The sequence below is a fragment of the Balaenoptera ricei genome, chromosome 12 (genome assembly GCF_028023285.1).
Source record: "Balaenoptera ricei isolate mBalRic1 chromosome 12, mBalRic1.hap2, whole genome shotgun sequence".
Lineage (NCBI taxonomy): Eukaryota > Metazoa > Chordata > Mammalia > Artiodactyla > Balaenopteridae > Balaenoptera > Balaenoptera ricei.
In genome coordinates this window covers 83,155,014-83,170,696 of record NC_082650.1, presented here as the reverse complement: position 1 = coordinate 83,170,696, position 15,683 = coordinate 83,155,014, and the positions used below count along the sequence as shown (strand labels likewise).

At 43.2% G+C, this 15,683-nt stretch overlaps 1 protein-coding gene across 1 annotated transcript in view; it reads right to left on the bottom strand.

Annotated features, from left to right (window-relative positions):
* COL12A1 (collagen type XII alpha 1 chain) overlaps positions 1-15,683 on the bottom strand; it is a 149,657-nt gene extending 133,974 nt beyond the window's left edge. Inside the window, exons 1-2 of the mRNA XM_059941783.1 lie at positions 15,550-15,683; positions 13,293-13,391 (exon numbers count right to left, since the gene is read on the bottom strand). The gene's annotated coding sequence lies outside the window, so the exon portion shown is untranslated. The remainder of the gene's footprint in view (positions 1-13,292; positions 13,392-15,549) is intronic.

Sequence of the window (15,683 nt, the reverse complement as noted above, 5' to 3'; positions counted from 1 at the left end):
GCATTGGTGGAGACACGCAGAGCATGTCAGTGAGACATACTAAAATGTGACTTGTTCTTTCCAAGGAAGTGGTAGATGATCTTGAGAACCCAGAAAACGAAGTTCATAAATAAACAGGACTGTTACATAGTAAGAACAAGAATCCTTGGCTTTAGCATCATGATCTGTCAATTCCTCAGTGACTCAAGGATCAACACAGGCTTTACTGATCGTTCCATTTCTAATATCTACTATTTTACTACTTCGTGTCCTGTTTACTTCAATTCGTTGATTTAATAGCTTGACTTCAACTTTCTTCTTCCTATTGTTTTCACCTTTAAAAAAAAGTTAAGCGCACAGAAAATCTGGTTGACTGTCATACTGCATCACTGTGGGACATCCAGGAATCATTTAGCATGGTGTGTTACTTCATGGTACGAAAGTCCCTTCCCAAAGAGGCAACAAAAACAGTACAATCTGATGATCTAAGTAAAGCATATACATAGTCTCATAAAGCAGGTTACTGCATGTTACCCCACAATACTTCCATATCTATTCCATTGGCCAGAACTTAGTCACATGGCCATGCCTAGCGGGAAGGGATGATGAGAAATGTAGTCTTTATTCCAAGAAGTCGTGAGCCAGCTGCTAGTAATGGAAAGGACGGGTAGTGTAGGATAACCAGTAGTCTCAAAGATGAGATTCCCTTTATCCCTCAGAATACTGGGGTCTTCAAGATAATGCATTTTCTAGTTAAAACATGAACTCTACAATTTAATTGTCAAAATTTTCTTCTGATTGGGAGCTATCTGTTTTTTCACCTAGTATTACCCTGAAGCTTCACAGATTACTTTATGAAGCTCTAAGGACAGTGCCTGGCACAGAGTAGGTGCTAGGCAAATATTAGCTGTTACAGCCATGGTCTCTCGGTCAGGAGGTCATAGAATCTTATAGCCGGAAAAGAGAGAATTTAGCCTAATCCTCTCCCCTCCCTCACCCCTCACGCAGATGTTCGCATACAGTCCTGGTAACCTAGTTTAAAAAAAGGAGGCGGATTTGGTAGAACAGTGCTCCACGAAAGCAAATAGCACTTAATAATGTATTTATAAAATGAGAAAAATGTCTTTTGCAGAGTTGTGTTTTCCTTTAAAAATATTTTATTTTCCATTAAATTCCACCTCATAGGCCTTCCTTAAAGCTTCCATGGCAGGTTGGTTGTCAGATACACCTGGTTAGTTCTGCCTCTATCAACTGCAACTTTGTGTGTGAATTCTTACTGCACTTGCCAAGGGTAAAATTTGTATTCCTGTACAAGATAGTGCCAAAACTCTCCAAATAAAAAGTTCTTCTTGGGACTTCCCTGGTGGTCCGGTGGGTAAGACTCTGCGCTCCCAATGCAGGGGGCCCGGGTTCGATCCCTGGTCGGGGAACTAGATTCTGTAGATTCTGCATGCATGCTGCAACTAAGACCCGCGCGGCCTAAATAAATAAATAATAAATAAATAAATATTTTTTAAAAAAACAGTTTGTTCCCTTTTTTAAAAAAAAAGTTCTTCTTATATATATTTTCTAATTATTAATTTATTATAACCAGGCACATTTGCTAATTAGTTGGCTACATTCTTGGTAACAAAACAAAACTGAGGGACTTCCCTGTTGGTCCAGTGATTGAGACTCTGCACTCCCAACACAGCAAGGGGGCCACAAAAAAAAAAAAAAAAAAAAAAATTACAGTTGCCTTTTCCAGTTATCTGGTAGCCATTGAAGGCCGTGCCCAAATTTGCATGTCAATATATCAAAGAGAATTGGCTTTCTTTTTATAAATTCAGGCTTTCATTTCCAAGAATGTCACTGAAAACTGGGCAAGAAAATGCAAAAAATTTTCGGCTTTCTGTATATCTTTTCCTGGGAACCAAGCTCAAAAATGACCTTTTGTTGTATACACTCATGTTCTATTTTGGCAGATATTTCCTGATGGCTAATTTTACAAGGTAGACCTGAGAAAACCCAGATAAGATTGTTGATCTATTATTTTTATTTTATTAGAAAGCATCCTGGGTAATTTCCATAGCATCAGAATGAACTGGCGGAGGGGGGGAGAGGAATAACTACATATTTCCATTAATTGCAATGTAATAACAAAAACAAGCAAGGACATTTCCATTACTTTTCTTTTTTTAGGAAATTAAATAGAAAACAGCATTGCAATTTACTTATGGACTAACTGTTTTGAGAACTGAATGTATAATTAGGCCAAAGACTAATCACATGAATTATTATACGAAGGAAACAAATTTGCCTCCAAACAACCTTAAAAAGGAGTCAATCCAACAGATCTTGGATCATATTCTTTAGGAAACTAATTTATTTTCTGGGAACACAGAGCAAAAATAAAATCTTTCGAGTGTTTCCTTATTCACTAGTAAATGTAAAGCGTTAGCAATATTTCTAACATCTTTGTCTCACAGCTATGCACAGTCTACCATCAGTGATTCAGGGACTTCCCTGGTGGCGCAGTGGTTAAGAATCCGCCTGCCAATGCAGGGGACACGTGTTCGAGCCCTGGTCCAGGAAGATCCCACATGCCACAGAGCAACTAACCCCGTGCACCACAACTACTGAGCCCACGTGCCTAGAGCCCCAGGGGCACAACTACTGAAGTCCACGTGTCTAGAGCCCGTGCGCCACAACAAAGAGAAGCCACTGCAATGAGAAGCCTGCGCACTGCAACGAAGAGTAGCCCCTGCTCGCTGCAACTAGAGAAAGCCCGCATGCAGCAACAAAGACCAAATGCAGCCAAAAAAAAAAAAAAATCAGTGACTCAGACTTTATTCTGTCTCTTCTCCTTCACAAAGACCTCATTATCCAAGAAGTGGCTCCAAAATCTTCCATGAAAAATCCCTCTCTCAGCACACTCTCCGCTTTTCCAAGTCTCTTATTCTTTCCCAAGTTAGACTGAGACCTGTGGGCAAACCTGGCAGCCTAATAATGCGATGCCACCTTCAAACCATACTCTATAAACATCTATTTGACATAGAGTGCAGGTGGGACGAAACTGATTACCTATTGATAAGAAAAGTATGCCCTTCAAAACAAGTGGCACTGGATATACTATGGTATATATGGTATATGGTGTTTTAACTCATTTGGAAATGTCTCAAGTTGCAATGTTGTCACCCCTCCTTTTATGAGCGATGAAAAGAAGGGATAAAGAAACTATAACCCAATTACCATATGTCAAATGTCATGTATCAGTCGTATTAGTTTGCTGGGGCTTTCATAACAAAATACCACAGCCTAGGCGAATGAAATAACAGAAATTTATTTCCTCACAGTTCTAGAGGCTGGAAGCCCGAGATCAAAGCGTAGACAAGTCTGATTTCTCCTGAGGCCTCTCTCCCTGGCTTGCAGACGGCTGCCTCCTCACTGTGTGTCCACATGGTCATTCTCTGTGTGTGTCTGTGTCCCGATCTCTTCTTATAAGGACACCAGTCATATTGGATTAGGGCTCAACCTAACTACCCCGCTTTAACTTAATAAGCTCTTGAAGGCTCTATTCCCAAAATACAGTCACATTCTGAGGAGCCAGGGGTTAGGGCTTCAACATATGAATTGAGGGCGACACAATTCAGCATGCAACAGCTGGCTATCCTCTAATGCTAAAATCAGACAGGGAAGGACTTAATTTCAACCCCTGACAGCCTTTGACTACAAAATCCTAAAAGTAACAATCTGACATAGCATTTCATACTTCACTTTTGGATTTCAGATTATTTTCCGCACAAAAAAATTTGCAGAAACTGAAGGAACAAAAATAGATCTATTACTAATTTGCTTCAACTTGCTAAAGCAGAGTCAGTATCCTGAGACGGAAAAAACAGCAAAATAGGCCCTGCTTTTATTAAGTGCTAGTTCTCCCTTCAGCTTTCTTTTGTGACTTTTGGAACAAGGCGACCTCTTGGGAGATACACTAAAGGATTTTAAATTTAGAAAGCAATTTTTAAATCACTCATTCCTTAGAAGCCACAAATGTCAACTGCATCAATTATGGTTTTGGCTACAAATAATAGGAAACCTTGCTAAAAGAGGTTTAAGCATTTAAGGACACTGATTATCTAACAAGAAGCCCAGCGGCCCGCAGTTCCAGGTTGGTGAATTCAGCAGCCAAGTGAAGAAGGAACCAGTGGTTTCTTTCCTGTCCCCTCCGCCAGGGCAGGAGTTGGTTCCTGTCACCTCGGGGTTGCCAGGTGGGCGCCAGGCATTATCTCGTCACACCCGGAGGCTGGAGGGAAGCCCTTATCCTCCTGCACCTTTGTATCAAGGAGCAAAGATTTGCCCAGAAGTCAGCCTCTTCCACCTCATGGTGCTGAAGGGAGCAGAATCTGCCACCCCAAAGCATGACAGTAGGAGTTGAGGACATGCACCCCAACATATGCTGCTCTGATATATTGATTGTTTTGAACTGTAGGCACTTGAAAAACCGCAAATGCAGGAAGAGGCTTTCTCTGAACTCCCCTCGTGTGTCTAAAGATAGATTCTCCAGAAGGAACTCAAATGCCATAAATCCCCTCACGGGAGTTTCCTCAACCTGGGAAGACTGACGCTTATCACAGGAAAGGGGACTGAAAGTCATACCACATCCAGACAAACTCTTGTCGCCAACTGTCACACCACTACCTGTTCTTCTAAGGGCCCACTCATCTCCCCTAAGAATCATTTGCCCTCTTCTAAGAGGCCTGCATCCCTCCCCTTTCCCTAGTAAGATGGTGTTTAGTCCTCATCTCTAAACCACCACAAGGAGTCACTCATTTTCCCCCAGGGGTCTCCCACACACACATGAGGTCTACACGCTAATAAACTTCTGCTTGTTTTTCTCTGTTAACCTGTCTTTTCTTGCAGCGGTCTCAGCCAAGACCTCAGAAGGGTGGAGGGAAAGTTATTTCCCCCTCCTTCCGTCCCAGCCTCCCCAGGCCCGTCCTGATGAAAGGAGATGGAATTTATTCTATTGCTTTTCACACAGATACACAGCAGAGATGGACACGTGCTGAACTGAAGTGCTTTTAAACGAATCACCGTTCACTTCAGTGGAGGCAAATCAACGCACATTTCATCGGAATTGTCATGAGGGAACTTAAGTGTATCAGCATCATTCTTTCAATGTGTTCGGCAGTGTTTTAGTACCCTGTTCCAATTGTCTATTGATGCGTAAAAAGTTACCCCAAATCATGGCTCAGAACAATAATATTCATTTCCTTTGCTCCGTGACTGCAGTCCCCATGTGGCTGCAGTCGGGCAGTGGCTGGGCTGAGGTCATCCTGAAGCTTCTCCACTCACCTCTGCACCTGGGCTGGAGCAGCCCAACAGCTGGGGCTCCCTGGACACTTTTCTGTCTTCCTCTCTGGGAGGGCCCCCCACGGGCTGACCTCCGGTGAACCGTTGACAGGGCAGCTGAGGCTCCATGAGCGAGTGTCCCAAGGGAAAGTGTCTGATGCCGTGTGACTTCCCACCCCAGCCTGGGAAGTCACCGAGCATCACTTCAGCTGTATGTGTTCCTCAAGGCAGCCACAGGACCGCTCCGGGTCAAGGAGAGGGAACAGAGATTCCGCCTCTTGACAGGAGGAGTGTCACAGGACTGGTGGGCATAATTAAGTACCACCACACACCCCTTAAAGACTGGCCCTCCTGTCACCTACTCGATTGAACCACCGTCACTGACCTGAGTCCACAGAGCCTGCTTTCCACGGTCACCTCCAGACGCTCAGCCCTCGTTACTCTCCCTGTGAGTAATTCCCACTTGAGCGTCACGTACCTCCTCCCCCAGGATGGACTATTTCAAGGGAGAAGTCATGGTCTTTGTGAAAAGGGACCAGGACTTCTGGTCAACCCCAGGTTATTTTTTTTGACAAGGCCAAAATCAACTCCACTAAGACAAAGACACTCATAACCAGAATTTCAAACTAGTAAACTTGGAGGCTTATTTTCTCTCACACTTCATGGTCTCCAAAGGAAAAGAAAATGCAAAGACAGCCAACTAGTAGTGGGAGAGGTTCTCCTACACCTAAACCCACGAATACCTGGCTGTCAGGTTTGTCCATCCCTCCAACAGACATGAGCAGAGAAAAAAAGGCAAGCAGCCCAGTGTGAAAGGAATGCCCACTTGGTGGACCATTCTGGGCCTGCCTGTCCTCCCCTCTGAAGGTGGAGGGCTGGTTTCATATTGCTTTGCACACCTAACAAAGCGGACGAGCATCTGGAATCTCTTCCCTTTCTCCTCTGAACACCTCTCGCTCAGTATTGATCAAGCTGACCAACTTTTTCTTAAATAAGAGATTCAAGTGAGAGCCTGGAGTAATGAGTATTCCTCAGAACAATGTCACAAGAAAAATCAAATAGGGACTTCCCTGATGGCGCAGTGGTTAAGAATCCAACTGCCAATGCAGGGGACACGGGTTTGAGCCCTGGTCAGGGAAGATCCCACATGCTGCAGAGCAACTAAGCCCGCGCACCACAACTACCGAGCCTGCGCTCTGGAGCCCGTGAGCCACAACTACTGAGCCCACGTGCCACAACTACTGAAGCCTGTGCACCTAGAGCCTGTGCTCCGCAACAAGAGAAGCCACCACAATGAGAAGCCCACGCACAGCAACAAAGAGTAGCCCCCGCTCGCCGCAACTAGAGAAATCCCACGCGCAGCAATGAAGACCCAACGCAGCCAAAAATAAATAAATTAATTAATTAAATAAATTTATTTTTAAAAAAAGAAAACTCAAATAAAATCCCTAGGGACAGCTCAACCATTCGGAAATAAAGAGAACCTGATATATTTTGCACATAGTGGTAGGAGGAAAGGGAAGGAATTCAACGATGCTCCAACTAAGATAGAGTCTGCTATGTAGAAATAAATTATTCAATACCCAAATATTGTCAACTCAGTCTTAATTTATATTAAATTATATTATTTATATTACTCTGTTCATTTGTTTGTTTTTCTTTGTTTTAAGCAGGAAACGTTGGAGGAAATTTTAGGAAGTTATTTTTAAGAGTACATTTGAGAATGCAAAGCACAAGACTTACAAATAGCTTTGTTTGGATAACATAGAATTGAGCATACATACACACCAGTTACCATCAACTATATAAAATCTATACTTCTGTATTTTGTGATATATAAAATGACATAAAAGACATTTGGGGGTTGAGACAAACGAACACAGCCAGTATAATAGGAAATAATATTTCATTCATTAGGAGTGAATTTGCTACTGTGTTATGTAGGATAATATTGTGAAGCATTTTGGTGTGAAATTTCATATACTCTACAATTTTAAATGATTTAGTAAAAAAATACATACATGAAGTATATGCAGCAAGATAGCAATTGTCAGATATAGATGGCAAGTATACAAGTATTGATTGTACTTTTTTCTGTTTTTCTTTGTGTCTGAAAATTTTCAAAATAGAAGTTTTTTAAATACATGGATATTATTCCTGTCCCCCAGTTTTTAAAATTCTTAAAATAAGAAGAAAGGCATGTTGAAGTTGGCCTAAGAAGATGGGACCTGTCACTTCCAAAAAGAGCTGGCGAATACAGTAAAGGGCTCTCCCTCAGATGTTAAGGGCTCGTCCTCAGAACAAAACAAGAAATCTGGGCTCACCCTTAGCTTTCGGGGCTCGACAGTGCTCCGCCAACAGTGCTCCCCTCATGCGTGGCAGCCTGGAAGGGCCTAGGAGCTGCCAGGTCACCAGTGGTGAAAAGTGTTGGGCTCTCTGTTGGTTTCAGTGTTTCTGTCTCCCAAACTCAGTAAGACATGGTCAGAATCAGCCTCCGTGGCATGATATGACAACAGTGACAATAAGAACGCTATGAGCAGATAATAATGCCTAACATTTATCAGGCACTCAGTAAAAGGCCTTGATAAAGGCACAGTCAAGATGACATGTGGGGGGCTTCCCTGGTGGCGCAGTGGTTGAGAATCTGCCTGCCAATGCAGGGGACACGGGTTCGAGCCCTGGTCCGGGAAGATCCCACATGCTGCGGGGCAACTAAGCCTGTGCTGAACCTGCGCTCTACAGCCTGCGAGCCACAACTACTGAGCCTGCGCTCTACAGTCCGCAAGCCACAACTACTGAAGCCCGCACGCCTAGAGCCCGTGCTCCACAAGAGAAGCCACCGCAATGAGAAGCCCCCGCACCGCAACGAAGAGTAGCCCCCTCTCGCCGCAACTAGAGAAAAGCCTGTGCATGGCAATGAAGACCCAACGCAGCCAAAAATAAACAAATAAAATAAATAAATTCAAAAAAAAAAAAAAAGATGACACGTGGATATTAATGACAGATAAGGCGTGTGGTCATGGTGGAGAGTCTTCCCTTCAGCCGGGTGTCCAGCAGAAAGTTATGAAGTCTTTCCTAGTGGACGGACTCTCACAGTCAAGCACTGGGGCAGCAGTAGAGGGGCTGCGTGGGCTGGGACACCCCTCTGTCCATGTGCCCCCCTCTCCCCTGATCCGGCCTGACCTGTGTCCAACCGACTGCGTCCAGGAGAACCTCCTCCACCGCAGCTGGCCCCGGCGGCCTGCAGGCGCCCGCGCGCCAGTCCTCACCCTCAGCGCCGCCTGTAAGCTGTCCACCTGTCCCACGCGGCTCGGGACCAACATCGTCTCATTTCTATTCATTGTTTTTTCATATCTCTACCAATTTTTCAACTTGTGCCTCCTGCCCCCGCCTGCCTGAGTAGCCAGAGACACTGTGTCTTCCCTCTGGGAACTTCCGCTGTGCCAGAGTGCTCAGGAAAAGAAGGAATGAACACTGACTGAAGAACGAGGGTGCCATCAGCCTGGCCTCCCCATCCAAGAACAAGCTCAGTCTCTGGGGGCTGTGGTTCCTCCGGGCCACCTGGACTCAGTATTCAACTCACTCCACAGGGTTATTAAGAGGATCAAACGACCTAACAGAGGTGGCAACACTTAACAAAGAAAGAACTGTATGTTCGTTGTTATATAAACCAATGTCGGGTTAGTTTTGTCTCCCTTACTTAATACTTTCTACTCCACATTAAACTTCGAAATTGTATTTTTATAAAAATGTCCTCAACCATTAAAAAGTTAGCATATGTTCAGAGGGTACTCATAAAATATTCACTTATTCAGCAAATATTATGTCATAGGCTAAAGAAGCATCAGTCGACTTCAAGGAACTTTACAGTTGAATGGAGGAAATAACAAATGCGAAGCAGGCTTGCTGTTAGGGGTTCGTGTTAGCAGTGCTGCAGGAGTTCAGAGGAGATAACTTCTGTCGGGCAAAAGCCTGATATTTTAAATTCGGGTTTACTGAAATATTATTTAATTCTACGGCAATAGGATGGAGGCGAAGTTTTTCTCTGTCTCTATACAACACTGCCCCCTAGTGGTGCCGTGGCCCCCTTGCAGCGCCTCCCAACGCCCCGACGGGGTACAGAACAGGCAATGGAAACGCTGTGCCAAATCACTACCGAACCTGGCTGGATGTGTGAGTATTCGTTTCCAGTTGAGCCGTTTTAAGTGAAGCCGTTATTTCCCTTGTTTTCCCCTTCCAGGAAAACCGTGTCCTACCGTAAAAGTACCCTGTCCTTTGGGTCCTAGCCTTTTATCACAGGGTGCGCTGGGAGAAGGCAATGACGCCCAAAAAACGATATAAAAGGGAAAAGCTGACCTTCCGCGGCCTTCAGGGAAGAGCCCATTCCTGCTCCCAGGCCGCTGTTGAGAGTGGCGCCCGCGGAGCCGGCGAAGGGGCGGGCAGCGCACCGTTCTTTCCCCGGGTCTGCGTCTCACGGAAACGTGCTCCTGGGAACACGGACATCTTGAGGCCTGTACCAAAAGCCAAAGCTCCTGTCGTGTCAAAAGTGGGGCTGTTTTGCTCTGGAAGAGGTGACGATTTCGGCGCTCCTTCGGGGCAGGCTCTTACCTTCTTCTGGGAAGAGCCCGGGATGGGGCCACGTGACTCTTCAAGAGTCATGGGAAAGGCTGTCAGTGCCGCAGGCGGAGTTACAGCCGTGAATGCTTTTGTTCCATCAACAGAAAGAAATGATCGCTCTCTAAATATGGGTGGGGTGGGGTGTGCCTAAAAACAGTCGCTTCTTTTTGTGGCACGTGAGGGTTTTGTTGGAGAGGTGCTAAAAGGAGGAGCCCAAAGCCGGGACGGTCATCGTCACCAGAAATTTTGCCAGACTCAAGGCCTCGCTGGGGAAGCGGCTCGGGGTATAACTCACTGAGGCCAGGGATTTTGTCTGTCTCGTTCATGGAGGTATAACCCAGGGCCTAGCTCCTTAAATAGAAGAAGCTATTGGTTGGCAAGGAGTGGGCCCCAAAACAAAGGGGGCCAGTTATGGTACCTTTGCATTGATGGATCCTGGGCCAGAGCCCTTGCTTGAAATTTATGAACAAAAGACCAGAAATAACCCTTATTTTCTTTCAGGTGTGTCCCCTCAAAATTCATATTTGAAGTCACCTCAAGGTGACTGTATTTGGAGATGGGGTCTTTATGGCAGTAATTAAGGTTAAATGAGATCATAAGAGTTGGGCTTTAATCCAATAAGATCGGTGCCACTTTTAAGAAGAAGAGACACCAGAGCACTCTCCCCCCACACCACAGTGGAAGGACCACGTGAGGACGCAGTGAGGTGACCACCTGCAAGCCAGGAACAAAGCTCTCACAAGGAAGCAAATAGGCCATCACCTTGATCTTGGACTTCCCAGAAAGAAAGAAGTTGAAAATGGCTCAAAGAAATGGATTGTAATAATTAATATTGTTCTAATGTCCATACTACCCAAAGCAATCTACAGATATAATGCAATCATTATCAAAATACCAATGGCATTATTCATAGAACCAGAACAAATAATTTTAAAATGTGTATAGAAATACATGAGACCCTGAATAGTCAAAATATTCTTAAGAAAAAAGAACAAAGCTGGAGATATCATGCTCCCTAACTTCAGACTCTACTACAAAGCTATACTAATCCAAACTGTAAGGAACTGGCAGAAAAACAGACACACAGATCAGTGGAACAGAATAGAGAGCCTAGAAATAAACCCATGCTTATATGGTCAATTAATTTATGATAAAGGAGGCAAGAATATACAATGGGGAAAAGACAGTCTCTTCAATAAAGTGTTGGGAAAACCAGACAACTACATGCAAAAGAATTAAACTGGACCACTTTCTTACACCATATACACAAATAAACGCAACATTGATTAAAGACTTAAATGTAAGTTCTGCTAGTAGAAAACTCCTAGAAGAAAACATTAACCGTACACTCTTTGACATCAGTCTCAGCAATATTTTTTTTGCATCTGTCTCCTCAGGCAAGGGAATCAAAAGCAAAAATAAACAAAGGGGATCTAATCAAACTTAAAAGCTTTTGAACAACAAAGGAAACCATGAACAAAATGAAAAGGCAACCTACTAAATGGGAGAAGATATCTGCAGACATTATGTCTGATAAGGGGTTAATATTCAAAATATATTTTTAAAAACTCATACAACTCAATATCAAAAAAAGCAATCCAACTAAAAATAATAAGCAGAGGACCTAAATAGGCATTTTTCCAAAGAAGACATACAGGCAGCCAACAGGCACATGAAAAGATGCTCAACATCGCTAATCATCAGGGAAATGCAAATCAAAACCACAATATCACCCACACCTGTCAGAATGGCTATCATCAAAAAGGCAAGAAATAGCAAGTGTTGGCGAGGTTGTGTCTGGAAATGTAAATTGGTACAGTCAGTATGGAAAACAAAAATTAAAAATAAAACTGTCATACAATCTAGCAATTCCACACCTGGGTATTTATCCAAAGAAAATGAAAACATTAATTGGAAAAGATACATGAACGTATGTGTTCATAGCAGTATTATTTACAATAGCCAAGATATGGAAAACAACTAAGTGCCCACCATTGGACGAATGGATAAAGATGTGCCATATATACACAGCGGAATATTCCTCAGCCATAAAAAAGAATACAGTTTTGCCATTGCAACAATATGGGTGGATCTGGGGGGTATTATGCTTAGTGCAATAAATCAGACAGAGAAGGACAAATACTGTATGTTTTCACGTACATGTGGAATCTAAAAAATAAAACAAACAAACATATAGAACAGAAACAGACTCAAAGATACAGAGAACAAAATAGTGTTTACCAGGGCAGAGTGGGGTTGGGGGAGGGGAAAAATAGGTGAAGGGGATTAAAAGGTACAAGCAACTAGGTATAAAATAAATAACTTACAAGGATATAATGTACAGCACGTGGAATATAGTCAATGTTTTATAGTAACTTTGTATGAAGTGAAATCTGAAAATATCAAATTACTATACTGTACACCTGAAACTGATACAATGTTGTAAGTCAACTATACTTCAATTAAAAATTAAAATAAATACAAATAAATAAATAATCATTACAATGATCATTAGGATAGAATCAAGGTGGGAAATGACCAGATTCTAAAGATGAATTTTTGTGACCAAAACAGTCACAATGATTCATCACATTCTGACTTCCCAAAGAAGATACTGTTTTAAGAAAAAGCACCATGGGAAAAGTATCCAATAGTAATGGCCATGAATAAAACATTTAGCACATTAATTGGGGTAAAATGGCCTGGAAAGAGATTAACAAGGCCAAACAAAGACATTCGCCTTTAATCGTCAGAATAACACCAGAGAATACTTTTAGCAACTCCCCAGAGGGAAGATGACAGCCTCCTACAAGAGGTCAATGAAGATCTGACCTAGTCTCAGAATTAAGGGAAACAGCCCACCTTTCATTATACTAATGGAACATTTATAATTGGAAACCAGTGATCACATAATTAGAAACCAAAAATGAAAGCCATACAAGTATATACATACACACACATTTATTATATTCTAGCACTAAGGCTGCAGAATCTAATACTGTGATCTCCTCTTCCTCTGGCAAACTTCATGTGTGCTTTGAAATACCCATTTCGGTAGACAGCTCTCTATAGTTTCCAAGCAATTTACTTGTAAACATTTAATCATGACCTCCCTTTGGTGTATTATACTAGGATAAACATTAGAAAATGTCTTATGTTTTGATTGGTTTTCCTCACTAATGAGTTCTTCAAAATATCCCTGACTTGGAGTTGCTTTAAAATATATATATATATATTAGAAGCAACTGTAAAACTATAATTTCAATAGAGACAGGCAGTCAGAGCAGATACATGGTCAGCTTCACGGGAATCACAGAGGAGAGAGAGACAATAAAAAATTGCCAATCATTAAGATGCAGACTTACCAAACATAACCAGTGAATCAGCAGTGTTCACGCAGAATGAAGTCTATGAGGGAACCAACTAGTACAGTTGTCCTAAGTATCTTTTTCTTCTTTCCCCATCTAAGAAGTAACATGGTACATAGTGGATTTTAAAACTGGGATTCGGAATAGGATAGATTTTGATTTGGGATCAGGTTCAAACATAACTGCTGTGTGTTTGATCTCCCCTTACCTGTATTTCCTCAGCTTCTAGTTCTTGCTAATAACAGTGACAACAGCTGTCTGGAACAGAATATTCACCTACTAGTTTCTGTTTAGACTTTTGGATAAATCAATGCTATGGTTATCAGACTGTGTTGTGTAACATGAAACCAGAAAAAAAGCAATCTGGACCCTGAGTGTAGGAAGAGGGCCAGGTGTTGTGTTGGTCGCGGGGGAAGAGATAACCACTGCTGCCGTCTTTCTCCAGCTCCCTGTGTTCCAACAACACTGGTCTTCTATCTGCAATTCAAACAGGCAAAGCAACTTCCCTTTCCCCTCAATGCTTTTCTCCTGACTTTTAGCACGGTAGACTCCCTTTTTTCTGGTCTTGTTTCAAATGTCACTTTCTCTGAGGCCTTTTCTAGCTTCCACTCCGGCACTTTTCCTGAGATCACACTGTTGATTCCTTTACAGCCGTTCCCATTGTAGACCATTACCAGGCTTATGAATTTATTTACTGTCTATGCCCACTGACTAGAATGTAAGTTCCATAGAAGAGCTTGCTGGTCTAGTTCACAGTTGTAGTCTCAGAGCTGAGAACAGTGCCTTACACAAAGTAGGCTTTCAGTAAGTAATTGTTGGATGGATGGATGGATGGATGGATGGACAGGTGGATGGCTGGATGGTTGGATGGAGAAGGGCAAGGTCTAAGTGGCTGATGAGTAAAACTCCTCCTCTGTTCATAATCCGACCACTTTCCATTGCCTCCATCACTCCTTACCTGAATAGCTGCACGAGGCTTCCTGATGGGTCTGCCTGCTTCTACCCTGGGTCCCCTATGGTCTATTTCAACGTGACAGCCAAGCCAGTCCTCTTCAGAACATATAAGTCTCTCTTCTGTGAGAAACTCTGCAATGGTTCCCATACCACTCAGAGTAACAGCCCAAGTCCTGACAATAGCCTGCAAGGCCCTCCTTGGTGCGATCCCTTCTTCCCCCTCTGCCCTCTCCTCTCTCACTCAGTCAGCCATAACTGCTCCTGCCTTCCTGTTCTTGCACGTGCTGGGCACATTAGGGCGCCCGCTCTAAGCTGCTCCCTCTTCCTTTAATGCCCTTTCCCTATATATCTGCGTGACCGGCTCCCTCACCTCTACAGCTTTTATTTGAATCTAACCACCCCATTGAAACCCATCTTCATACCCCATTTACTGCTACACCCAGTCAGCCCACGCCCACGCCAGCTGTCCCCTTTCGTCTTAATTCCCCATAGACTTGATTACCTACTAACATACTGTACAATTTATTTGTACGTTTTATTGTCTTCCCTGCTACCCCTCACTATAATGTAAACTCTATGAGGGCAGGAATGTGCATATTTTGCTCACCAATGATCCCCAGGCACCCACAACAGTGTCTGGCACCCAGTAGGTACTCAGTATCTGTTAACTTGCATTATTGATCTTGAAATATATGTAGAAGCAAAGTCCTGGGTAGTGGATCATGACATGTTGCTTACAGGACCCAGGCAGTGGGAGTCCCAAGCTGGAGGCCTGTGAAACTGGCAGCTTTGGGGAACTTGTGCATAACTATCTCAAACGGCAGGAAGGGTTCTGCAAACCCTGAACCAAATTGGCTATACCAGCACTATAATTCTTAATCATTCTTGTATTCTGTGTATCTATTTGCATTTACGGTGCATTGAGCCATTCCTGTCTGCTATGAGAAACCAGTAACGGCTGCCTTTATTAAGCACCTAACTATGGTTTAGAGTAAATGGTAGAAGTGTGCTCCTATTAGATGGTATGATATAGACGGGAAACTCAGGAAATCCTGCTTTGGTTGGTTCCTGGTTGAGAAACCTACCTGAACTAACTTAAGCACAAAGAGAAAGTTATTGGACGAGGAAATGCAACCAAGCCTACCAGCAGGCATGGCTGTGGGCATCAGAAACAACTAGAAGTAGGAACCAAAATGCTCCTAGGTCCTGTCCTGTCTCCTCCGGTGTGGACTTCATTCTTTGAAAAAACAAACTGGCTGGGGGAGAGACTATTAGTTGTCAGCTCAATACCCAGTCTCACCTTCTTATTAAACAGAACTCCAATTCTGCTTGGCAATATGCCCATTTGAGACATTTCTTGGCCTCCTTGAATGCAGGCATGATCATGTGGCAGAACATCTGGCCAAAGGGATATAAGTTTAAGTCTTTGTGTGG